The following is a 26,921-nucleotide window of genomic DNA, read 5'->3' on the forward strand; positions in this document are numbered from 1 at the left end:
TCCATCATATTTAAGATTAGTATGTGATTTAAATTAGAGCACAGTAACTAATATATGTTACTTTTTTCTGCAGTGCACCTTAACACAAACACTAAAATAAGCCATGGAGTAGATGCATCAGTCATTGGTTTGTCACATAAATGAAAATTGTTAAGTAACTTTAGACTTAATATGCGGATTTTTAAATAAGTATGGTAATAGCATATCCTGATCACAAGTGAAAAAAGAGTACCAGGCTCCGGTGAGGAAGTATCAGTTGTTCCTTAGGAAAATAATTAAAAACTACAAATGAAGAACAAGATTAATTTAAATAATCAATTTTGTGTTTCCTGCTAGCTGATTTAAATCATGATGAAAATTGTTGATTAAAGCCCCTTATTTAAATCTGTACCTCTTAATGAGAGTGCAAGCCTATGAACATAGGCCCGTAATAGTAATAAAAGACTGTAGAGAAAAAATAACTTTCACAAGAATACTTCTAGGGCTGGAAGAACATCATCCATCCTTTGGAAAAAGAAATGCATCTTACCCAGCCAAGCAGTTCTTGGCCCCTAAGCTCTTAACCCTGTGAAAAGATCAGGGATAGGGCAGTAAGTCATAGGACATTCACAGCCACGTTATGGAAGTACGGCTTTAGCGGTGATCCTTCTCGCTAACCATTGGAGAGGAAATATTGCTGGAATAGTTAAAAAGACAGGTTTGAATTCCCTAAGCAATGCAGGTGAACGCCCTGTCCAGCTATTGGTGTTGGTGGCAGCAGCCTTTTAAGGTCTTGAGCTGTTGCAGGGGGAGGAAGGCTGAAGGATGCTGGCCGCAGTGGGCCTTTGCCAGCCCAAGCACCACGTGCTTCCATGCAGCCCCTGGCCTCTGTCCAAAATGTGTTCAAGGGCCACTCCTCTGGTAGCAGCACAGTGACTCTCATAACTGCACTTCAAATCTCCTCTGAACTTAAGGTGCCCTTGCTTTCCTTGCCAGTCTGAACCCAAGCACAAAAGCACTCGTCATGAATTTATAGCGAATGGAGACAGCTGCATTTCACCGAGGGCTGTGTGAGTATCACCAGCCTGTGCAGGTACTTTACATATCCACCATCCACTGAAACGGGCTCTTCCCTGTGCTCCTGTAATCCACGTTGCTTTTCAGTCCTGCTCAGGTACTTGGGGAGTGCATTGGTGCAGCCCCCTGGCCTGCCTCTCTATTAGCAAGGGTGACAGTCACCTCTATTTCCGTGCTGCTTCGTCCTCCCTCCTGCACTGCCTGCTCCTGGGCTGCAGTGGTGTCTCCTGCAGAGACACCTGCCCTTTTGGGAAGTGTACCATGGGATGAAACCTGAAGGCATGACCTTCACTCTTACTGAGATCAGTCACCAGAGGACAGACAAAGAGAACAGATAAATTTCATAAAGGGCTTTTAAAGTTATTGTATATTTTTGAGTCGTGGTTCCTGGTATGCCTGGTATTGCTACTGCCAATATTCTTATTGTTGAATGATCAAAAGATACACAAAGATCTGTAACTAGGGATATTTACACAGACTTATCCTCACACACCTGTGATTCTTCCCCTTCAGCTCTTATCTCTGAGGGCAGCAATGGCCCCAACCCTACAAGATGCCCTGCAGTTTGCATCTTCCCAGGACGTGGCTGCTCAGCTCCAGAGATAACTCTGGGACCATGCAGGAGCTTCAGCCCTGTGATGTGCCCTGAACGTGGTCCTGTCCTGCCCGAAAGGGCAGCAGTGTGGGACTTCCTCAGGCTCAAATCGCTGTTCCCACCTGCCAGAGCCCTGCAGTGTCTCATCAGTGGGGGCTGAGCAGGGAGTCCCTGGATCCATGAACAAATGGATCAGCTCCTTTTCCTCCCCCTAGCATTTTGCAAAAGCACTATTACACTTTTGTGTCACACTGACTACAAATCTGCTTCCAAAAGCCTGCCTTCTTTCTTCAAAGATCGTTTCCAGTACTGAGCAAGATCTCTCAGAGCCCTTGACTTTGCAGCTGGCAAAGTTTACAACATGTTTACAATACCCTGCATAATTTGGCTGTGAGATAATGTATAGTATAGTCCTTCAGTGGTGCACAGTGGGAAAAGAACAAGTGGAAAAAAATAAGGTAATGCAAAGCCAAGAAAAACAGATGGTAGCGAGCTCTCCAAGGGGCAAGAATGAATAAATAACTGCAGAATTTTTTGTCTGAGGAAAATATATTGTCAAATCAATAACACAGTTTTTAGGAAATGCAGACTAGATCAAATGTGCATTTTTTCAGTATTAAACAATGGCACTTCATCAGGACTGATGGTCTGCGCTGCACGTGTTTGCCTACATGAAACAGAGAGATGTAAAAAAAGCATTGCTCCAGAAAGTTCTTGTTTGACCTCGAGGTTACATTTCATACTTTCTGGGAAGTTCTGAATAGGTAACAAGCCAAAAGTTCAGGTGGAAATCAGAGTGCCCCAGCACCTACTGTGCCCTTTAGCAGCATTGTATCTTTGATAATCTTAGTCAGAGCTGCAATTCTGAGAGAAAAGAACCTCTTTACAATTTTGGGAATGTTTCTGTGCCTGCTGTTAGGGCCACAGGAAACTATACTTATTTAATACATCTGTGCATGCTCCCAAGACGATTAACTGATACCTTTTATTCTTTTTGACCACATCACGTGAAGCCAGTGGGGAAAAAAGAGACACCTAAAAATGGCCAAGTATACAAATACTCTAATTCTCCTCCAGCAAAAGATGTTTTTGCTTCTCTTAAGTCACCCAGAGGAAGCTAAGCAACATATGGGATGCATGAAAGTTGCTCTCTGCAGATCTGTCAATGCATTTTAGCCACGCTGTGCATCAATCCCCACTGCTCTGAGCACGGTGTCCCTGCTGCCGACCGGCTGCACTCAGCTCCTCACCAGGAGACAAACCAGCCCCTGCTTCTGTCATGGACCCAAAGGGCAGCGGCGGGAAGGCACCACATCTCTGGTGCTCTCACCAGGAGACAAACCAGCCCCTGCTCCTGCCAGGGACCCAAAGGGCAGCGGCAGGAAGGCACCACATCTCTGGTGCTCTCACCAGGAGACAAACCAGCCCCTGCTTCTGTCATGGACCCAAAGGGCAGCAGCGGGAAGGCACCACATCTCTGGTGCTCTCACCAGGAGACAAACCAGCCCCTGCTTCTGTCATGGACCCAAAGGGCAGCGGCGGGAAGGCACCACATCTCTGGTGCTCTCACCAGGAGACAAACCAGCCCCTGCTTCTGTCATGGACCCAAAGGGCAGCAGCGGGAAGGCACCACATCTCTGGTGCTCTCACCAGGAGACAAACCAGCCCCTGCTTCTGTCATGGACCCAAAGGGCAGCGGCGGGAAGGCACCACATCTCTGGTGCTCTCACCAGGAGACAAACCAGCCCCTGCTTCTGCCAGGGACCCAAAGGGCAGCAGCGGGAAGGCACCACATCTCTGGTGCTCTCACCAGGAGACAAACCAGCCCCTGCTTCTGCCAGGGACCCAAAGGGCAGCGGCGGGAAGGCACCACATCTCTGGTGCTCTCACTCCAGCCATGCTGGGTGATGTGGTGGGTTGTGGAGCAGAAGGAATCGCAGGCTGGAAGGAGCTCTGGGAGTGGGGAATGACTCTTGACACTGTGGCTGTGAAGAGCACTGTGTGCTCAGTGTCCAGGCTGGGTCCCTGGGCTGTGCTGGGAACTCACACAGACCAAACCCTGCAGTCATGGAGATCTCCTGATGAAGCTCCCCAGGGAGTCACGGCTGGGTAGGCAGCCACAGCCCCGAGCAGAAAATGAGCAGCCCCCAGAGCTGAGGTCCCAGCCACCATCACACAGCAGCGCTTTGAAAATAGTTTGGAAATTTGAAAATTTCCTCGCACGCGTGAGCTGGGGAGTCTCCATCTCCATTTCTGCTCCAGATCTCAACTCACAATGTTGGCTGATAGTAAAAACTAATTGCTTTCCCCCAGCATGTCAGTAAATCAAAGTGATGGGGTATTTCTTGGAAGCCAGTAGCTGGCAGAAGCAATAGGAAGGGTCACCTCTTCTTCTTACTGCTTTTTGGGAGGTGGTGAATGCTCCATTATCATGCCCACAATACCACTGACAATATTGTCATTGAAGGTCCATTTTCTGTTCTGCCCATGCAAATACAAAGAGAAAAGTCACTGCTACTGCCTTAGTTATTCCCTCCTTCTGCTGGGAGCAGAACCTGAGCTCCTTAAAACCGTGTACTCCTAAATTCTGGAAGCAATCACTCTTCCTATGAAAAGGGAACCCTCTCTCTAAAACTCAGTCTTTCTTGGGAAGCAATAAGCCCACAGATGAGCCTCCCTGCTCCCCCCCTGCAGGAGCCAAGCACTCCTCCCTCTCACAGCAGCTCCAAAAGCAAAGCAGGCTGCAGGGATGCCCAGGGAGCACTCCAGAATGTCCAGTGGCACAGCTGGGTCCATGTGCCCGTAGGAGCTGCTGCAAAGCTGGCCAGAGGTGGCTCCTTTTGAAACAGGACAGGTTCCAAAGGGACACGAGCTCTCGGAAGAGGCAATCACTGGAATGCCTCCAGCGCCAGCCCCAAACTGCAAACTAAAGTACTTGCTTTTGTTAGAACATATGGCAAAACCCTGCATCCTACACGTGTTTTAATGCCAAGAGTGACTCTTAGTTTGGCATCCTACATGGCAAAGAAGCCAGCAGGGGTTTTGTCCAACAGAGAAGAGGGATGAAAGCAGGCAGTTTAGCTCATTGCTATTTCAGCTTGTCTTCATTTCCTGGCCTGCATCACATCCTGGGTCAGTCCAGCTCTGGCCATTCTTGGCTGTCCTCAGTCCCCTCACCTGAGTGTTTCTGTACCTGACCCTTCTATTGCAGGCTACACAGGACTGCATTGGAAGTACTTTGGAACCCGAGGCATTTTTCCATTACAAACAATCCTCTGCAGCAAATTCCAGGTAGGCTGGGATTGTAGAGTAATGTAATTCTAATCACCTGGTAGAATACTTGTCCATTTCTCCTTCACTAGTATCAGTACCCAGCCTGTATTCTCTCTCTCATACTTAAGCCTCCAAAATTACACTGATCAAAGCAACCTGCATTTATAAACTGATGTGCTCTTGCATTCGAGAGATTTGCCAAGTGCTAAATATGAGGTTTCTCACTATACTCAAATCAAATTCAAATTCCAGCTGCCTCTCAGCTAATATGCAGCAAAGGTTTAGCAGTACAAAGCCATGTTTGTAGAATCAGACACCAAAGATGATTAAATTAAACCGAAAGGGGAATCAGTACAAGCCTGAAATTAGTTTGCTGAAGATACCAGAGTTCATTTCCTCCCACTGACAGACGGAGCCACCTCGTGACCTTTAGTGATCAGAGCAAACAGGAGCATGGCTTTGCCAAGTCTGCCCCTCCATCCCCAGCCGTGCTCTGACTGAAAAATCAGCTTCAGCCTCTGCTGGCCAGGGCAGGGGGCCTGAGGATGCTCAAACCAGTGCAGCAGTTCAGACACTGCCCTCTCCCACGGGCTGTGATCCATCTCCTCCTCTCAGCTCATCTCTCCAGCAGTCCAGGCATGCACTGAGATCTGAAGAACAACTCCTGGGTTTATCTTGGTGGTCTCTGCTCAGAGCAAAGGACTCCTCATTCTTTGATTTGCCCACGATGGTGAAACCAGGAAGGTGCCTGGAGTTGACAGGGTGAGTTGATGAGAAGTTGGGAGCAGGCAGGAGCAGAAAGGCACCCCAGGGATGGGCAGGCAGTAACTTCCTTGGTTTTGCTTTGCTAATCTGGCTCTTTTGAAACAGCACAAAAATTGCCAATGAAAAAAAACCAACCAATCCTAACTTTGGCTGTAGGAGGAGCGCTGAAGGGATTTAAAGCATATGGTGGCAATAAAAAGTTGTTAATCTTCTCTCTCCCAGCCTTCCCCATGAGCTGTTATCCTTGGGCACTATTTCTCCGAGCACTCTGGCTGCTGCAGTTGTGCTGATGGCTCCATGGGAGTGATGCAAAACCACGTGCTGAAAACAAAAGCTTCTCTTGACTATCACATACACACAGGTTTGCCAAGACACCTTGTTCTCTCCCTGCAGCCCTTCTGCTGGTACCGTTCTGGGTCTCCTCTGAGCACAGGTGGGAGAATAGCACCAGGTTGTTTGCAGTTCTTGCCTTGCTAATGTCACTGACCTGATTTACAAACCAGTCTCACACCACTGCTCCTATTTGGTGCATGGTACAAACTGGTGCTGCTCCTCAGAGACTTGCACACAGTCAATTTTCAATAACAGAAAGGATTTTCTCCCCTTAAGAGGCGAGGGCTAGCACAGCTCCTTGGCAACATTTAAATTGAAAGGATAAATTGTAGGAGCAGGTATTCCAGAGCAGTGGCACAGCCTCTTAACAAAAACCCCTACTATCCAAATTCAATTAGACAGAGCCCAGGAGGGAAAGAAAAAAGGCAGAAAACTGTGCTGATGGAGCTTCCTCTGCCAGACAGCACGTGGGTGTTCCTGTGCCGTGCCCTCTTTTGGGCAGAGCAGAGTCTCCCAAGCCGGGGCATGGATGGCAGGAGAAGGAGAAGCCCCCTCTCCATCATGTGGCTGAGCAGGTGCAGTGGCAGGAGAGGAGAGGAGAGAACGCCCACCCTCAGCTGGGCCAGGAATGGTGAAGGGAGGTGATCACACTGTGCTTGCAAGCCAAGGTGGCTGATGGGCTGCATGGCAGGGAGGTGATCCAGCACTGCCCGAAGGGAGCCTCTAAACAATGCAGCCAAGGGGGCAACGTGCAGCAGGGCCTGAAGCTCCAGCTGCCCTGCCCCAGCTGAGCCTGGGCACTGCCAGGGAGCACAGGCCACGCTCTGGGCCCCATCACGCGTGGCTCCATCCTTCCTCTTGACTCAGAGGATGCAAAAAGGGATGCGAGGTTTGCTGCCAGAAAATCCTGTCTGAATAAATAATGCAGCTCTAAAGTTGAAATGGTGGAGCTCTTGGGGAGCAGATCCTCACTGTGTTTGAGGCAACTGCCTCCTGCCAGATAAACGCACACACCACTGAGCTCATGTGCTGCTGCAGCAGTACCTGAGGCCAGCTGGAAAAGCCAATATGGTCCATTTCTCCTGCAAGATCTCCCAGGGGAAATATGCCTCAGCCAGGCTAAATACTTCCCTTGTGCTATATCTGTATGGAAATTGCATGTTTTAAGGTTTTGTTTTGAATGGGAAAGAAGTCAGACCTTGCTGAAAAGCCTGGGTTGGGCATTCTTGGAGAAAAGCAGTGCATGGTCCTGCTCCCCGGCAGCTGAGCCACAGTAAGTAACAGATGAGGGCCATACTGCCACAAACTCTGTTACCCAGGCTTCCCACACAAGCAAGGCACTAACCATGGGTTTGCTTCCATGGCTGGAGGCCAACACGCCTCTGGGCAGCACGAGGATGGCCCTACACCAGCCAGTTTCTGTTGACTGACAAGCATCTCCTCCTTGTCTTCTTCTGGCTAAAGGCTGACTCAGTTTGTGATGGCAGAAGCCTTGCAAGAGGAATATTAAAGGTGCTTATAAAAACAAACAAACACACCTCACCCCTGCCATCATTTGTCACCTGCCCCAGACATGTTTTACACACTTGCAGGAAATCATCCCTGACTTGAGGAAACGCTCTTTTTGACATCCTCCTTTCTGTGAATTTTGTTTCCAAGCGAACATCTGAAACACAGGCCTGGGCGAGGGAGCTGCAAGCAAGGGTGAGGACCAGCCCCGGGGTTGGCAGTGCCACGCTGCCCTCTCCTGCCAGGCTCCCCAACAGATGCTAATCCACTGTCTGTGATTATTCTCTCTAGGATCTTTAAATCCAGGCTTTGGGGATTAAGGAGCCCCCAACCCCCTTCCCAAATGAGGGAATCCTCCCTTAATCCATTCCTGCTGGCACAACAACCCAGCATTTTGTGGGGAGTGTGGTCCTGAGCCTTTGTGTTTCGAGGCCTGTACAGAACACCCCACCCAATGCCTGTGCTTGAGAGTCCTCCAGCATCACAGCTCTGGTCACAGCTCACACAACCCAGCCCCTTTCACTGCCCCTTTCTGGCGCTGTTGTGCTGTTATCTGGGGTCTCCCAGCACAGCACAAGCACTGAAAGCCCTTCTCAGCCTCGCTGCCCCGGCTGCTCTGGAGACAGCCCCTCCACAAAGGATGGAGCTTTGGGGCTGCTTATCACTGCTCAGCACCAGTGGCTGAAGGAAATACAAACAAGAACTGAGGAAAAGTGCCAAAACACAGTCAATCTTTAACCAGCTCAAGGAAGATGTGGTCTCAATTGTCCTTATTCAGCATTCACCCCTGGGTAGCTTTCACCAGTTTTAACCCACATTTCAAGGCAGCCAAAGCCTGCACAAACCAAGCAGGTTAGTTCCATTGTGGTCTTCCCCCCAGTCCTGCCGTGCCCAGCTGCTTTTCCACCCATGCATGAACCCTTTTCTTTCTGGGATGCTTTTCCAGGTGACCTGTGGACACTGACACCAGCCACACTGAGCCCAACCCACAGCAAGGAGCATGTCCCAGTTCCCACTTTGGCTCATCCACAGGGCTGTGCTCACTTATCACAATTTTCACTCTATTTTTGAGTTGTCAGGGCTGGCTGAATGTCCCCCTCCCGCCCCGTACTGTGCCAGTGCTGGCCCTGGTTTATGGGACAGCTGATGGGGAAAGGATAATTTACAGCGTAATGCTGTATCACTTTCAACCTGAAAATTCACTCCTCTGGCTCCCAAAGTCACGTGGCTCCAAGAAAGTCAGATTTCGTATGTAAAACTATTTTAAAATTCTCAAGACCTATATAGGCTGTTTACAACCTACATAAGACTAATTTACACAGGGGGAAAAGACATAACTCTCCCCAGACCGAGAAAGAAACGCCCTGTCTCCAACAGCAGCGGTGTAAAGCGTCCTGGAGCCCAGGCTGCTCCGGGCTGCGGGCTCTGCCCGGGCTCTCTCGGTGTCCGGAGCTCCCCGCGGCAGCTCCGGGGCTCAGCAGGGCTCAGTGCACACCCAGCCCCGAGCTCCTGTGACTGAGCCCGGCCGGGCAGAGCACCCTCCATCGCTGCTTTCCTCTGTCCCTCCGCTGCAGCGAGGATGGCTTTTCCCTCTAGTCCAGGCGGCGGAGCCTGGCGGGGAAGGGAGGCCGGGCTGCGTCGGTGCCGGGGGGCAGAGAGGCACCGCCCGCAGCCGGGTGGGGAAGGGTCCGCGCAGCAGCCAGCCCCGCCGCTGCCGAGCCTCTGCCCAGCTCTGTTCAGCCTCCGTGCCCCTCTTGGGCGGCAGCAGCCCTGCTTTCACTCGGACTGCTGCTCGCAGGAAGGATGTTCATCGCGACAGGCGCATTGTCATGGCAACGGGAGATGCGCCCTCCGCAGGGGTGCGGCTGTCCCGGGGGATTCAGCAGGAGAACGCGTTCCCCGGGAGCAGTGCCAGGCACCGCAGACCCAAAGGAACACGGGACGGCAGGAGTCCAGGCGGCTCCGACAGCCGCACGTAGCAAAGGGGGGTGATGGAAGTAGGACCTTGGATAATCCTTAGTAATACCTGCTCCCTTTAATGAGTTACTGGGATGGATAGTATTCTTCTGTGAATCACGTTTTCACACAGCCCCTGCTGCCCAGGCGTGCTGGTGCTGCTCCCTGCACGCTCTGGCACAGGGTGAACCTTGTGCCGGGAGATGCTAGCAGTGAAATAAAATTAACACATTTTCTCTGCCAGTCATACAGAGAATGCACGGACAGCAATCCCTGCTCTTGAGAGCTTCCAGCTCAAAACCCGATCCTTTTCATGAGGAAGACAGACAAAGACCCAGAAGCAAGTTTGGAACAAATGCTACAGCAATGTTCTGCCTGGAAACACACAAATACCCCGGCAGTGCCAAGCCTTCAATGGAGTCCGTCACAATTTGAAGTCTGCCATCATCTCTAAATGGGCACCATGGAGAACACAAAGCAAGAGGAACATACTTCCCCCAAATTGGGAATGACGCTCGGTTTTTTCAGCTGGAGCAGGAGCCCACATCCCCAGCACTGCCCGAGCCTGGCAGCGAGCAGGTAAGAGCCAAGATGACAAATTCTGAGTGAATCAGAGAAAAGCCATTATTTGCCATAGATGCTGCATTGATTTTGGATGGCAGAAGCTCACCTGACCCACGACAGACCCAAGAGGTCCTTTCCTTCTGGAAAACCTCAGAGAATGAACTTGTGCCTTTCTTTAGTGGACTGGCTGCTGGCATCGGCTCTTCCTTGTGGAGATCTTTGCAATGCCACCTCTAGGCCAACAGTGGGAAAGCAAGAGCCACGTGTTCTGCTCTTGGCTTTTTTTTCTGTCACAACGAGTATCGTCAAACGAGTGCTGAAATGCTGCCCATTTCACACAGAATTACTGCCTGTAGTAAGATTTCATTAATTGCAAATGAGAGCAGGACTTGGCCCACACAGTGGAGGTAATAGATGGTCCCTATAATTAAACATTAAGTGTACATCCATTGATTTACCTGCAGTATTTCAAAATAATTAGGCTGGCACAATAGATCTTAGTCTCTGTGAATTTAATATCCCAGAAATCATTTACAGTTTTTCTGAGTCTACCTGCTTTGTGAAATGCAGTATTTCTCCTGCGACTCAGTGCTAAAGCAAGGGCAATTTAGTGAAATCCAATGAGGCATGCATTGCATGCTAAAGTACAATTTCTTTTTCTGTTTCCCAGGTGAACAGTTTTCAGTTTTACACCAGCTCTTTTTCTATATGTTTCCTTAGATTGACATTCCTAAAGAATTTTAATTTTAATTCATCCTTTGAAAATCCTTAGGATGCTGTAAACAAGAAAGGAAGGTTTCAGGAAGACCAAAGAGAAAGTTTTCAAGAACATTTAAAGCACCCCAGAAAGTCAACATCAATTTCTTTAGTCTCCATTCCCAGGCTACTAACTACAGTGCCAGTGTGAATGATTAACCTTTTCTGAATGTATCTGACTTCTGCCTTTATAAAACCAGCCTTTAAGAGTCCTGTCTAAGGAGGAAAAAATAAAGAGGCATCTGATAAGCCTTCAGGTCTGGAGCTTGGTGAAGTACAAGGGACTTGCAGCAGATATAGCATCTGCTTACTTTGCTGGTTTAGGTTGGAACGAGCAGGTAAATCTGGAGCTGGAAAAACAAGACACTTCTTTCCAGTAACTGAAATGAGGGACAAGGCAGAGAGCTGCAGGTTGTGAAAGCAGAAGAACACGGAGACCACAAACCACTTCAATTTGCTGGCTTTGGGTGCCATCACCCTTACTCGCTAACACAGCACTGAATACAAAACATGCTTGATTATCCTGGGTTTTGCTTATCTATTCAACACACTTGATAGCATTCCATATACCTGAAGTCCACTTATTTGCATGTTTAATTACATTCTAGTTTCTACCCAACAGCTATGGACTCAAGTTGCCAGGAAAAAAAAGTAACAACAGAAGAAAAAACCCAAGTAAATGCAAAAGTTAGAGCACTAGGCACTGAAAAGCCAACATAAATACCATACATACTCAGCTCCAATTTTTAACCTGTATGTGAGGTATCCTTTTATTTGGTGGAGAGGCTGTATTTAATTACAGATGGACACATTTGAAAGGTTAGCAAATGAAAACCAGTTTTTGTTAGATGAATGGCGAACTCGGCCAAGGAGTCTTAGCTTAATATCACTGACAGGTGAGTAACACCTCCCCTGTCCCCCTAAGGTCCACCTGCTTACTGAGTGGAAACTGAGTGCTGAAACTGAGCCTCCTGCATCCAGGTCATTTTGCAAAGCCCACTGAGGCTGCTAGAGAGCTGTGTTCAAAATGAACAAATCCTTACACAGTGGATGTGATCAGCCCTTTGCCCAGGCTGCATCCTAGGCCAAGGGCTAGAAAACACAGTGTAGTGATTTTTCCTGGCTTTCAGGCACAGACATTATATAGAAACTTTGGATCATGCCCAAACCACCTTTAGGGAACAAGAGAAGTGCTAAAAGAGCCAAGAGAGGCTGGTCACTTCTGTACCTCTGCTCACGTGCACACAGTACTAGACTGGCCTTGGCAAGTGTCCTCTCGTGCAGTGACAAGTGTCCTCTCTGTGAGCAGCTGTACCCCCCTGCTGTCCCTGGTGCTCAGCACCAGCTGCCAGACTGCAAGGGCACAAGCTAACAGCCCGGTGCTGAGCAAATCCAGGACTTGGAGTCTGCATGTCCAGGAGAGCACGCAGGAGTTAACTGGGGACAGCCTCTGGATTCAGTCTGGTGGCTGAGGCCATGAAGGACTGAGGGGCACGGGCTTGTGCAGAGGCTGCCACCTCCGTGGGCATGGGCACAGCCTGGTCAGGCCATCCCACTTGCTGAGGAGCAGCCTTGCTGCCAGCTGGGCTGAAAAGGAAGGTGCAGGAAGGACCTGGGTTTTTCTGTCTCTCTCAGTGTGCTGAGGCCCATCCCTGCCCTGACACAGCCGCTGCAGCTTGTGCTACCAAACCTCCACAAATCCTCCCGAAAGTGCTGCAGTTTAAGCACCCCTTGCAGGCTGCAGGGACCCTCAGCACGAGAGGCTGTTTGCTCCCAGCCCAGCTGAATCAGTCCTCTCTAACATTCCCATGGTGTCAGTCAGCTGGGTCACCTCAAAACCCCTCTGCTGGGGTGTGGAGTGGCTGATGCTTTCTCTGAAGTTCTTGATGCAGGCCAGGTTTAACATCTTTTGATATCAACAGAAGCCTACCCACTGAGTTCTATATACTTAGAATTAAGCATTGTGTACAGGGATTTTCCACTCAGGGCAATGAAGGACTTGGTTATTCTGTCCTCATTAACACTGATGGGATCTGGGCATCCCGATTGTTTGTGTAGCTTTAGGAATGCCACCCATAAAGCACAACTCATGTACAGCCTATGTGTCCTTTTATTTGCTGGGATTCAGCAGGGGCTGTTTCTGGCTATAAACCGCAGTTATTGGTGAAAACATCCTGCACCCAGAGCAATGATGAGGCAATGGAATTTATTCCATCCCACAGACCTGTTGATTAAAGCCATCATTCATATCACTGAAAAATGAACAGCCACATAGACAAACTACCCTGGAGCTTGCTCTTTCATTCTCTAGTAATCATTTCACACAACATAATTATCTTGAAAAGTTGCTGATGACAAGGCTAAAATACAAAAACATTCACGAGTATCTCCACGAACAGTTTATTGATGTGCTTGCTAAATTTTCAGCACACACAGAGGTTGGGAGAGGTCTTCGCTTGTCTGCATTAACATTTGCATTTGCTGTTCATATGAAAATACAGGCTTGATGATGTTAATTGCAGCTCTTTCATCTTTCTGCTTCAAGCTGTGTTATAACTGACCTAGCTTAAATCAGCAGAGCTAAAGGGATCCAGAACCAGAGGGATCCATCCTGTCTCCTATCTTGGGTGAAGTTCCACAACACACCCTCCAATCTGATCCTCGAGGCAGCTAAGACACCACTGCCCAAGCTCTCCTGTCTAAGGGCAGTGCTGGGGTAGCTCTGCTAGTCTGGGCAGAAGAAGGATGCAGAGTCCTCTTCTATAATGATTCTCCTGTGAATGGCACAGTCTCACATGGAAGGCAAAGCTTGTGTGAGGCTCCAGGGGTGTGAAGGTGCCCACGTGGGCTGTACCACAGCTGTAGGCAGCAGTTCAGGACTGACTTATGAAGCAGAGGCAGCTTCTGTGGTTGCAGTGATCAGCATAATGTTGTGGCACGACATCATGAACTGCCTGAACAGGCAGGGGAAGGTTTGCTTTGAAGGGAAGTCTTGCAACAGAGAAGTTGGGCTACTCCTTTTGGGTGCAGTGTAATTAATGAAAGCCACTCTGAGAAATGCCCAGATTTCCCTTGGCACAAGGCACCAAAGGCCAAACCTGATGTGCTGCACTCAGAGTGATGCTGAACCTTGCACGCAGATGGAAGGAGTCCCTTCTGTGCCCGTGCTGCACGTCCCAGACAGCACTGCCAACTCCTACACCCTTCAGGAGGAGGAGCAGGGAACACAAAAGGCTGAGCAGAGTGCTGCACCCTTACAGCAATGGGAAGGACAGGCAGACGTGGCTGCAGCAAGGCTTTTCCTGGGAACAGAGCAGTGAGGGAGCGTGGCATCAGCGGGATCAAAGCCTCTCCTCTGCCCTGCTGCTCACCTCCCCCTGCTCTCGGATGGAGACTGGTGACACAGGAGGGGAGATAGGAGGCCTCATTTCTGACAGCAGCCCCAGAAAGCCGGGCTTTGCAGCAGCCAGGAGCTGCACACCGAGCCTGCAGGAGGGGGATTTGGGCTCCTTGCAGCAAGGAGGCAGCGGAGCATGTTTTTAGACAGAACGTACAAAAACAAAATGAAAACACATAAGCGTTTGTTATCTGAGGCTATGAGCTGTATCTTGCAGATTCAGGGAGGCAGCTTGGCTGAATCCCTCTGGAGGCACCAAAGCCTGACTGGGAGCAGGGCCAGAAAAATCAGTGCTTGGAAAAACACTGCTGAAAGATTACAGTTCATCCATACAGGAGCAATTAGGATTTTCCCAGTGAAATTATTAAGTCCAGGCAAGTGTATTTGGAAAAGACACGCGATGCCTTCCGGAGGAGAAGGAGGCTGACCAGCTGCAGTGATGCACTGGAGGGCACCAGGCTGGCTGTGGGCACTGACTGGCTACAGCAGGGCTCCACAGCCCAGAGAAGAGGCAGTCTCCATCCTTGGGATGTGGAGAAAGAGGATTTAAACCACAACCAAACCCTTACAAACACCATCTTCAGCAGACCCCAGTCTATTGCTGCCAGGCCTCTAAAACTGACACTTCTGGGGCTTGCCCAGAATGCTTCGGAAAGAGAGACCAGAAATGAAGGTAATTCAGGTAAAACATTGGATCATCGCAGGTGAAAAGGACACCTGACACACTTGCAACTGGCTGCTGTTATTAAAAAGGTATTTTGTATGGAAGAATCCTCTGCAACAGCTTATCCAAAGCAGGGTGTTTGTTTTACCTGCTCAGTTCCCTGCAGGGTGCTTCCTTTGCTTTTCCGCCGAGACAAACCTCTCACAGAGACAAATAAATATTTCTGATCTACACTGCTACACAGAATTAGAGAATGTGTTGACAGGCAAAAGCAATTTAATTGCAGTCAGGTTGCATTTTTAAATCCTCAGCCCCTGACCTTCAAGACAAGTCTGACTATGGTGAGCACAGAAAGCACATCCATCACTGTCCTGGGGGAAAAGAAGGGGAAGCCAAAAACCAGAGTGTGTCCATTTTGAAAAGGAGCAGTTCATATTTTTTGCTATGCATTTAATAAGCTTCTGATTAAAGAAGATTTTCAGGGTTTCCCAAATATGGTTTCTTCTCCGGCTTAAGTCAATTTGGTATCTGTACACTCAAGAAAAGCCTATGTGTTTAAGTCAGAAAATCTGCATTAATATTAATGTTGAGCAGGAAAGCAGTTTGGGAGTTGGACTATTTGGCAGTTCTAACAAACGTACTCTAAGGTGTGCTTAACCCAAGACATAACCCATTTTTGTCAGCACCCAGCAGTTTCAAAGGACAAGAAGAAGTGATGTCACTGGCTTTTTCCAGCACGGGAAGGATGCAGCAAACATCAGGACCCGCCTGATTATCCCAGGGCACCTCCACCCTAATTGTCACTCCGACACAGAGCTCCCTGGTGGCTTCCAGCAAGTCATTTCTCCTGTCTGACCTAATTTTCTCAGCTGCGGAAGCAGGATAATACTGACTCATATAGGATTTATGGTGGAAAAGGATTTATTTTATCTAATAAAGCACAACTGAGAGATGCCAGGAGTTAAAGGCGCAGTGTGGCAGCAGCAGAGAAACACAGGATATCTGGCATGAGGAATGTGGTGTTTAATCAGCTGGGGCTGACCCAGGGAGAGGAAGCAGCACTTGCATTTCTAAATGGGGAACAGTCATTCTGATTAATTATTCTGTACTTTATCTATATGTTTCATTTTATTTTTCCATTCATCCAACTTAGAGACCATTGAATAATCAAGCTGTGATTTTGTTAAATGAACAAATTGCAATATGAATGATGTACTTTTTTTCCTTATAAATATGAGAATTTTGTTCCACTCTCTAAACTGGTCATTGCTGACAGGGTTACATGAAACTTTGAGAATGTTTGTGGCAGGGACTCAGGTTTCCCAAACAAGACAGATGTGCCAGGTACATAAGATCACCCTAAAAATGTGGCAGAACTCCTGCCTGTAGCACTTCTGCTGCTCTCCAGAGCTGTGCTGAGTCTCTGGTTATCCAGAGAGAACCATTACTGCTCTCCTGTCGAGTGAAACCTGATAAATCTCCACTGGGGGTCTCTGTTCTTCAGTTTCCAGGTTCACTGCCAGCTCAATGCCCTGAGACTGACTCGAGGTTCCTCCAGGAAAGGAGACCTGAGAGCCTCCGGGAAGCGCAGGAGGGCCGTGGGTAAATCTGGGCTGGCTTCCCAAAGGGAGGTGCTGCCCAGCCATCCAGGACACGTGCCCTGCACACAGCACTGCAAAGCCCATCCCCAGCACTACTGCACTTTCTCAGCTAGGATCCCGTTGGATTATTACCCAGTCACTGCAGGGAATGCTTGATAGCCATGAACACGATCCTAAGGAATCACGGAGCAGCTGAGGCTGGAAAGGACCTCATTCCTCGAGTCTAACTCGCCTGGTAAGCACAGTCGGCCAGAGCAGGCTGTCAGCTCTGTACCCAGCTGGATTTTCACTGTCTCTGCACATGGAGAGCTTCCAAGGCCCCAGCCTTGCTACTGCAGTGAGCTCATCACAAAACTCCCGAGAACTGAACCAGCTCTGAGAAGGAGACTGGACTCACATGTCCACCAAAGGGTCCTTTGAACACAAGAACCTCTCATTTTACAAGACCGTGACAACCAGGACCATAATTCTGGCAAGATGCATTGCTGGGTTTTAAAAGAGCTTTCACAGCTGTAAGGAGCCCCTGGCAACACTGGCTCCTTGGCCCATGGACCGACCTAGCTCTGAGTTCAGACAGGGAAAATGCAGCCCTACAAGCCATCAGGGGCTGCAGAGGACGCCAGGGGTGGATGCCAGAGCACTGGAGGCAGACTGAGCCTCTGGCTGGAGTCGGGATCAGCCCAGGGCCTGTCCTGAGGGACACCCCATCCAGAGCTGGCCTTGGAGGCTGCGTGCTGATGGCACACTGCAGCTCAGGGCTGAGGCAGGAAGAAAGGCCAGAGTACAACTGGGTTTTCAGAACACCCAACAGAAGCTGCTTCTGCAAGCAGCTGTGCTTCAGGAATAGCTGACCTTTTCAAGGATTTGAGATCCAGTACAGAAACATTCCAACAATGTGCATATATACCATTAAAACATTACTGCAAGTCCCCAGTGGCTACAAAACTCACTGCCAAAATCTGAGAGAAGACAAAAGATGCTATTTCTGGCAATATATTAGTCAAGTTAATTAACACAGGACTTAGTTATAACTCAAGGGTCTCAAACTGACTGATAATATTTGTGAAGGTTTCAAAAATTTCAATAGACCATCACTCTTTTTTTAACCCTAAGAAATTCTGTGGAAGACAAAAGGATAATTTAACTGCAAAGGTCAATGCTTGCAAGCCAAGACATGAATAATTGGAGGGGTCTGTAAGTTTGCCCTGTGCCACTCGTGGCCTGCAATGATGTGCTCACCTCACACAGGGGTTTCCAGGCACCTTGAACCCCTCGTGGGGCAGCTCTGTGCCACGGCCACGCTGCCACCTCCCATCAGTAGCTGCCTTCGGCATTTCCTGCCCTGTGCTCCTGCTCCACTCAATTAGCAGGCTGTGGCTAAACCATGTTTAACAGTGAGCAAGAAGCCGCAAGTGAAAGGACATTTGCCTTCAGAAAAGAAAAATGGGAAGAGTACCAGAGCATCTAATGAGATACATACATAAATAGGTCAGTGTTTTATTGAATCACAAAGGAAAACCCTTTGTAAAAGACTTTAAAAAAAGAAAACTGGTAGTTTTCTTCTTTAGATTCATGACCAGATAGTAAAGTGGTGTCAAACATCACAGAACATTTGGATGCATCCATTAATATGCAATGGGGAGCTTTTTTCTAGGAGTCAGGTAGGACTAAGCTGCCAGATAATTAGTGAGGGAACTCTTTTATTGCCATCAACTGTTTGCGTCTGCTATTGCTTCTGGTACCAAACTGAAAATTAAAAAAAGCATTAGCTAGTCACTGTTTTCATTTCACTTCAGGAAGTCTGCAAGAGATGCAACATTCCTTACTCGATGTACAAAATCTCCAGACTTACTGCATCTCAACTTTTCTAATCATAAAAAATTTTCAGGAAAGGGAGTGAAAAAAATAGCAACTTTTATTCTCCCCCACTTCTCCTTTCAACTTTTTTCTTTTTTGAAGTATAATTTTACTTCTTTTCGTGTTGCTACTGAAAAAGAGAGAAAGGAAAACAAACACAAAAGGAATAGAGCAAAATTTAAACTCTATTTCTGCTCTTGGGAACAAAACAATGCTCTGTGGCTTTAACCAACAGTTTTCATTCAGTGAGGAACTGAATTTCTTGGTGATCCTTCATGCAGGTATAACACTGTGGAGTAAGTAAGGATTGCAGTCAAACAGAAGGGGCAAAAGAGAAGCAGCTGTTTTGTGGGAGCCTGCAGAGAGCTGCTGGCCACCAAAGAGCCTCTGCAGGCTCTCACTGCACTTGCCTTTGAGCTCCCCAATCTCTGCAACTCTCCTGACACACTCCAAATCACAAATGAATTTGTACCTCCCCTTCCTCAGCAGAATAAACCCAGAGTGTAGGGAAGCCATTGTAAAGCTGACATCAAATTGAACAGTATTGAAACAGTTTCATTCATAGACATTACTGAAATAATTTAATTAATAAACTCAAAATGCCCACGGGAATGCTGGCAGCAAAAGGGAGGCCAAATGGCAACTGCACCAAGCTCAACCCTGGATCCTCAGCAGGAGCCTCAAAGCCCTCTGTGCCCCTGTGAACCCTCCAGGTCTCCTGGAGCTTTGGCTTCAAGGATGTGGTTCCTATGAAAAACACTGCTTTTTATTGCTCCTTTAGGAGCACCAGGAACACAGACAATAGCAGAGCTTCAGCACCTGCTTGAAAAAGGTTTCAGGTAAGGCTGTAATTACACACAGCTTAAACAGCACTGACGAGATTTACAAGAGCATACAGCTCCCTGTAACAGGCACCTTGAACCAGGTGGTCAGATCAAGGCAGTGTTGACACCAAGCTCCAGCAAAGGGCCTGTCCCCTTTTCTGGTGGTCAGCACTTTGGCAAGCCCAAACAAGGGCTAATGCAGCTATTGCAGTGGATCCCTGAGCACGTGCCTCAGGAAGTGTCAAAGGCACATGGATGCTTGTCCTGCCACCACAGCAATTTCCAGCCATCCTGCAAGGACAGAGCCCCACAGAGACTGCTGCAGCAGCACCATCCTCCCAAACCTCTGCTCTCCTGCACAGGGGTCCCTTTCCCTCTCACGAAGCAGCTCCTGAACTCAGCTGACACAGAGACAGAAGATTTGGGTTCTTCCTGCCTCTTTAACACACCCATTTGTGGAGAGAGCTGTCATCAGGTGACTCAAGCCTGCCATGAGGTCTCCAGCACACCCTGCAGTGAAAATCCCAAATGGCTCTGCTGAAACCAGGCAGACATCCCCTGTGGGACCCAGGAGAGCCGAGGGGGTCTCTCAATAACCCAGCTCACGTGGCACTCCCATTAACCCAACTTCTGGCTCAGCATGAGAAACAGCAAACCCCATGCAGAAGGGGAGCATGAACCAGCCATTTCTTCAACAGGCTTGAGAAGAACAACCTACTCCATTAAAATGGCACAGCAGCCCAAGGGTTAATGCTGGTTAGGAAAGGATTCCGTGGAAACCCTTGGAAGAGCTGGGCTGGGAACTGTAGTGCAAAGCACAAACTGGTGGCAGCCAGAACTGGAGACAACTGATGTGTCACTGCTGCCCCACGGGTCACCAAGGAGCAAAATAGATTTATGCTTGTGAATATGGTAATGTAAAACCCAGGGCAAGCCTGAGCTCTTGACTGTTCCCAGATATTACAGCAGCGGAGACAGAAATTAAAAAAAAAAAATTAAAAATCACTGCTTTTGAAGTGTTTTCATGACCTGCACTAGCACCTCTCATTTTAACATTTATTTGTTGACTAAAAAGAATCACTGAAGAAAGAAATAATTTCTTGGGGGGAAAAAGTTACAAACAAAATAATTTTCTCAGTGGTTCTGGGTAGCTGGTGGTTTATCTCTTAAAACCAGAGGATTTCTGGGGAAGGGCAGAAGGGTCGGCCTAGAAGGGTGAGAATACTGACATCCCCTGTCACAAGGTGTCAGTGTGGTGGGGGAAGCAGCCGCTGCCACTTCCAGAAGGGTCACCCAGGGCTGGGGTCCCCCAGAAGGAGGGCAGGTGTCACCCAGTGAGGGGTGGGGAGCTCTGCCGGCCCCGCTGCTGCAGACCCCGAAATGAGGGGTGGGGAGCTCTGCCGGCCCCGCTGCTGCAGACCCCGAAATGAGGGGCGGGGAGCTCTGCCGGCCCCGCTGCTGCAGACCCCAAAATGAGGGGTGGGGAGCTCTGCCGGCCCCACTGCTGCAGACCCCGAAATGAGGGGCGGGGAGCTCTGCCGGCCCCGCTGCTGCAGACCCCAAAATGAGGGGTGGGGAGCTCTGCCGGCCCCCACTGCTGCAGACCCCAAAATGAGGGGCGGGGAGCTCTGCCGGCCCCGCTGCTGCAGACCCCGAAATGAGGGGCGGGGAGCTCTGCCGGCCCCGCTGCTGCAGACCCGCTGTTGGCCAACAGGCGGCGCCACTGCATCCATGATAAATGGCATTTACCAGAAAAATGGAAGTTTTGTAAAATATTCCTTTCTTTTTAAGCCAAAGCCCAAGGACTTGAACGATTTTTATTTTTTTCCCCTAGAAAAATGGCCCTAGATCTGAGGTGGAACGTCGGCATTCCGTGCACCCCACACAGAAACACACCAGCCCAACTCCATCACCATGGAAGCACAGTGAGGACATGAAGCTTCCAACCGGCCTCACCGACAGGCAAATGCCCGAACAGCCGGGGCCAGCGAGGGAAGAGTGGAGCCAGTGCCTCCACTCCCTTCTCCTGCCTTTTGTGCTGACCTTTAGTCTCCGGTGTCCAGAGGAGCGAGGAGCCTTTCACGCTCTGTCAGCACACTTAACAAGCAGGGTGTGCAAACCCATTGTTTACAGAGGCAGTGCCTTGAGTTTTTCCTTTCTGGCAGCAAAAAGGACCAGGGCCCTTTTTTGGCCAGGACTGCAAGGACACAGGAGGCTGGGGCTGCCACAAAGCCTGGCAGGGGTGCCTGCTCAGCTGCAGGCAGCAGCTCACAGCTGATGCTGCTGAGACACAGCAGCCCGGCCAGGGCCACTCCCTCCTGCTGATCCATGGGTGGGGAGCGCCAGTGCCACCCTCAGGCATGGCACCCACGGCCACTCAGGGCCAGGGCCTGCTGTCCTCCCCAGCGGGGGGGACTCGTGGGCTCTCCCAGCCCGTCAGCACCGAGCACAGGCATTTGCAGTCATGGCTCCTGGGCCAGGAATGGGAATGACACCTCTTTCTGCTAAATAAGCAGGGCAGGTAGTCCTTTTCCCCCACGGATTCTTTGCAGGCCATGTCCTGCCCCAGTCTTCTGGCAAGAAGGGCTTAACTATTTGTAAAAGCTCTCTAAAATAAGTCCCCAAATACACACAGCCCTGCTGGCTCTCGCTGCTGCTGAGCCACTGGAAAGCAAGTTGGATGCTACATCCCCACTCCAAAGAATCATCATGTTTGTACACATGCTGGGTGGGGTGCACAGAGTGCCGTTGGGGTGCAGCTGACAGCACACCACCCCAAAAGCCCCCGGAGCTGGATGGCTGTGACAGCACAACGCCACTGATCCACAAGATGGGATCTGCACGTCCGCAGGGGACGAGCGAGAAGGACCAGTAAAACGTGTGGGTCGTGCTGACAGCCAGGCCCACGCTCCCAGAGATTTCCAGCTGCAACAGGCAATGAACACAACTCCCACCTGCAGCACAGCCACGCCCTCTTATGGGGGCCCTTTATGTGGGCCCACACCAAAAATAAATAATCTTTAAAAGCAGTATTTAAAGAGCAGGTTGTGAGGCTGAGGGTTTAGTGGTGATCAGCAGCAATTCCCCCATGGCCAAGAAGGGACAGGGAGGCCTTGCCTCCAGCCTCAGTGAGAAAGCACAAGAAGAGCTGGCAGCATCCCTCCTGACTCTCTTCTGGGGGTCAGCTGAGTCCCAGTGATGCAGCATTCACCTTGGCTGGGCTCTGCCCAGCTCTGCAGAGCCTGCAGCTGTAGCAGGGAGCCCTGCTCTGTGCCCTGCAGTCAGAGATAACTACACCCGTGCCATGGCACTGCTCTGCCTGCCTGGGAACAGCAGAACCCTCCCTTCAACCTCTGTTGTCACTAAAAAAAGCTGTTTCTCCAGCACCCAGCTTTGTTTCCCGTCTCTGACGTGAGTGACCCCCTGGACCAGCACAGTCCCTAGCCCAGCAGCACGGTGCCCCCAGGGTGGTTTGTTTTACAGCACAGCAGGAGCTGCTTACACAGGGCAGGGCTCCCACTCTCTGCCCACCTGGATCCCTGCCCAGACTCACCGAAACCACCTGCGTTACAGCAGCAGGACAGTGGCAAATGTAAGAGCCTCAGAGTGCTGAGCAGATAGGAGGGATTATTTCAACTTCATGGTTTCCCAGCACTACACACACTCCTTGAAGAAATCCCTTAAAATTGTCTGCTTCCAAATAACCTCCATACATCACTGGCCCCCAAGACGACGCATGATGAAATGGCCTTACAGAACAAATCCTTACATTTCAGCCCAGCAGAGCATCCAAGTGCACGGCCAAGCCAAGACAAACAGAGCACTGCTCTTGCCTGGGAGCGTACGTGGCTTGAAATCCCCATTGTTGCTCTGTCCCAGAAAATGATTCATCCTCCCCGGGGCTGAGCCTTGCCTCCGCACATTTCGCAAGGCTCCTGGCTTTATAACAGCGCGGTGGTGCACGCCGTGACTCCTGGCAGATTCCCTGGCTGGCTGCAGAGCGAGAGGCAGCAGCTGATCCTCCTAAGGATGATTTTCCTCTTGCAGTACTTCTTCCTGCTGGCCACAGACCTGGTGCTCGCCATGACCCTCTCCTGCTTCTTGTATGCCTTTGCGTGTGTTTCCATCGCGTTCCTGACCTGCTGCGTTATCGTCTTCTCCTTTGGCTCCACAGAGAGGAACGCTGACGTGAAAGGGAGAGCCATTGTAATTCTTGTGTCCAACAGCTCCATTGGGAGGATGTTTGCAAGGAACCTGGACAAAGCGGGTTTCGGGGTGTCTGCTGCACAGTGGTCTGCTCAAGAGGACAGGACAGTGACAGAGGAGTGCTTATCGAACAAGGAGGTAGCCCAGCTCCACCTGACTGAAGATGAGTATCAGAAGACAGTGAAAACCTTCATAGAAAGCCACTTATCCCTGAAAGGTAACCTTTAGGGCAAACATATGGATTGTGCCTGCTGTAGAAATTAAAATGCACAAGATTGTGAGATCTAGTTCAGCAAATGAGGAAGGCAGGAATGCTTTAGCAAATGGTAAGAACACTCCAACTGCAATGCATTTTGTTGTGCAAAACAAAAATGTTGCTTTTTCCAGGGGAAAGAGCCTGCTTTGGTGGCTGTGAAAGGCCCCAGCAGACCCCAGTCCCTGAAGGAAGGCAAGGTAGGCCAAGGAAGGAGGGGGAGAAGGTCCTGTCAAGGCACAGAGGGCTGGACTTGCTCTGAGAAGAAAACACAAAAATGAACAATGGGGAGCAAAGCCCAGACAGTGACCTGAGATGAAGGAACATGTCTGAATTTTAACCTTTCTGGATTAAAGAGGAACCTAACTGAGTTCCCTCTTGACTTCTTGGCGGCTGAGGGATTGCCAAGAGTCAGGCCAGAGCTTTGTGTGGCAGGCTGGGACAGTGTCCCCAGGCTGCCATCGTTTCTGTGGCAATACAGGAGCGAAGGCAGCCTGCAGAGCCCGTCTGGGACAGCACAGGACAAGCGTCCTGCTGAGGGGGTGGCTGCAAGCCCTGCTGGGGAAGCTGCCCAGCCCCTCCCAGTGGGATGACTGCCTCATGCCCTGCTGAGACACCCCTGGGATGCAGCAGTCCCTGTCCCCACAGCCATCATCTTACACCTCTTGGGAGTGACAGAGAACTCAGCCTCAGCCATCAGGGCTGTACCCTCACTGCCCTCAGGGCTATGGGGTCACAGGGAAAGAGGCCAACCCCTCTCCTCCTCTGTGAACCTGTCTGAGGGCCCTCTGAGCTGAAAGGCTCTCCCTCCCTCTCCTCCTTGCTCGCTCTCTGTGAGGCTCCCTTGGGGCTCTCCCCAGGGCAGCCTCTGCTCGCTCACACCGAGCTGGGATCTCAGAGAGCACCCACATCTGCCCAGGACAGTCAGAGCCTTGGTGCTGTGCCCAGCACTGAAAGTTGTCCCTGTGCTCCCAGGCCCTGCAGAGGAAGGACATTTTGGAAGCCAGAGCACACAGCCCCCGTACCGCAGACGCCCTTGGGAGGGGCAGTAGGGACCCCTGGCCTAGGGACCCCCAGCCAGCACCTGCTGCTGCCTGCAGCTGCTCAGGACACGGCTCCCCCACAGAGCTCTTCTCCTCAGAAGCACCCAGCAGTGCCTGTGCAGCTCTGCATGGCCCAGGATGCATGCCCAGTTCACTGCCTCCACAAACAGCTCCCTGCACACCAGCAGTGGCTTTCAGACCGAGTGCTCAGCTGCCTGTGTGAGCATTTAGGCTCATTCACCCCAGGAAAATTGCTCTGTGAAACCTTCTTGTGTGGACAAGGCCTAAGAGCTCCCCAAGCTGAGTATCAGCATAATCCTGCCCTGGAAATGAACAGCAGAGGCTTTCTTAACCAGTAATGATCTGTGGGAGCTGGTCATTTCCGTGGGCCTGTGCTGTTCTAATTAAATGATGCTCCAGCACAGTGATACCTGTCTTTTATTTTTTTGCTCTTGACTAGTTTTGTCCCCCTGCTAGTTAAAGGCTTTTGCGGTGTCATGTGGTTTTGACAGGGTGAGGATCCGTGAGGTTTTACATTTAGGAACTCCTGCATAATAGTCACATCACAGATGTGGATGTTGAAATGTATTTCCCAAGTGCTGACCCAATTGCATGGCAAGATCAAAGCAGTAAGTTGGGAGCGGGGAAAAAGAAAAATAAGAGAAAGAAAATGTCACTGTTTTCTTGGGTTTCTTTGTTAACAGTTTTGAATGAGTGCTGATACTCATTCTGCCAAATTTACTGTGATATTTTTGGCATGGGTTAGGTGAACATGAACACTCACCACCAACTGACTAATAATGAAAGAATTTAAACCAAATCAAAAGCCTATATGAGTGGGTCCCCACATGCAGTTTGGTCAGCAGGGTCTGGACAAGGGCAGGAGAAGACTTAGTGCTGTAGGGCAGAACCATTGCACAATCTTCACCATTTAGAAACTTCTCTTATGCACTTTGTGTATGTAATTTTTAGCTTCTACAGAAAGGAACCTTTGTTAGGTTTTTGGGCTTTGGTATTTTTTTTTAATTACTTGTCCCTATAGGACATTTTTACTATTGTATCTTTGCTATTGTAAATTAAAATATACTTATTCTATATAATCAAATATTCTGAACTTCATCCTAAATGCCTTTCAAGTTAACACAGTGAAAACAGAATCCCCCAGTCATGGCTCCTTCTAGAATTAAAATACTTATGAGAGCTAAGATAATCTAGTTTTCATTCTAGTACAGGTCCAGCAACCCAAATTTTCAGGAAGGCTAGCACCTTTGTTTTGCAGTGACTGTACAAGTTAATAAGATGCCACCAGGCCTAAGGAAAATGTAACAAAGACACACAGAAATGCAAGCCAGCCCCCTTCCAAACTTTTCCTTTGCTGTGTGATAGCTTAACTTGGTTCATAAAAAGCCTTTGGTTCTTCTGGCTTTTAGCCTTTGGTGCCTTTAGATCAGCTATTCAAACTTTGTCTGTGACTAAGAGGTCAAAGAGACAGAGGGAAAAAGATGAGAGAAGGAGTTTTATTGCTCACCTCCAGCAGCTGAGCTTGTACTATCAGATATTGCAAGAGCCCTTGGCATCGTGTCCAAGTGCTGTGTGATCTGCTCTTGAGAAACTGCTGTGCCTGCTGCTCTCTGGGCAGGCTGCCTGCAACTGCTGGCAACTGCCTCACCAATTTCAGGGCTGACTGCAGGGAGGGTGGGGTAGGGCAAGCAGGAAAAAACAGAGATGGGCAAGACCCAACAGAGAGCACCCTGACCTGACTCCAAGGGAGTTCAGAGAGCAGAGTGCTCGCCTGTTAACTGCTGGAGCCTCTGCTGTCACAGCTCCTCAGGGCTCAGCTGACCACACACGGCAGTCACAGGGCTAGGCAAAACCAGCCTCACACAGTGGCTGGGCTGGGAGGGGCCCTAAAGGCCCCCTAGGGCCTGCCCCAATGGGCAGGGATGCCTTCCACTAGAGCTGCCTGCTCAAAGCCCCATCCAGCCTGGCCCTGAACACTCCCAGGGATGAGGCATCCTCTAATTCCTCAGGTTCCCACAGGAGAGATGATCCTTGATGTGAGCAATGCCTGACGCTGGGCAGTCTTCCTTGGTTCATTCACATCTCTGCTATGCTGAAGCTGCTTGCAAGAGTTCTGTTGGTTGTCACTGGGTCAGGATTTCATGTCTTGTACCTGATCTCAGATAAGACCTGACAACTGCTGGATTCTTTGGTACTTACCACCTTCCCTCTGTCCCACTCTCTCAAACAGGAAGGACAATAACTTCTA

General features: G+C 49.7%; 1 protein-coding gene across 2 annotated transcripts in view; it reads right to left on the minus strand.

Annotated features, from left to right (window-relative positions):
* Positions 1-26,921, minus strand: part of PAK5 (p21 (RAC1) activated kinase 5) — a 163,691-nt gene that overhangs the window by 93,257 nt on the left and 43,513 nt on the right. The gene's annotated exons all lie outside the window — the stretch shown is intronic.

Source organism: Passer domesticus, chromosome 3 (genome assembly GCF_036417665.1).
Source record: "Passer domesticus isolate bPasDom1 chromosome 3, bPasDom1.hap1, whole genome shotgun sequence".
NCBI lineage: Eukaryota > Metazoa > Chordata > Aves > Passeriformes > Passeridae > Passer > Passer domesticus.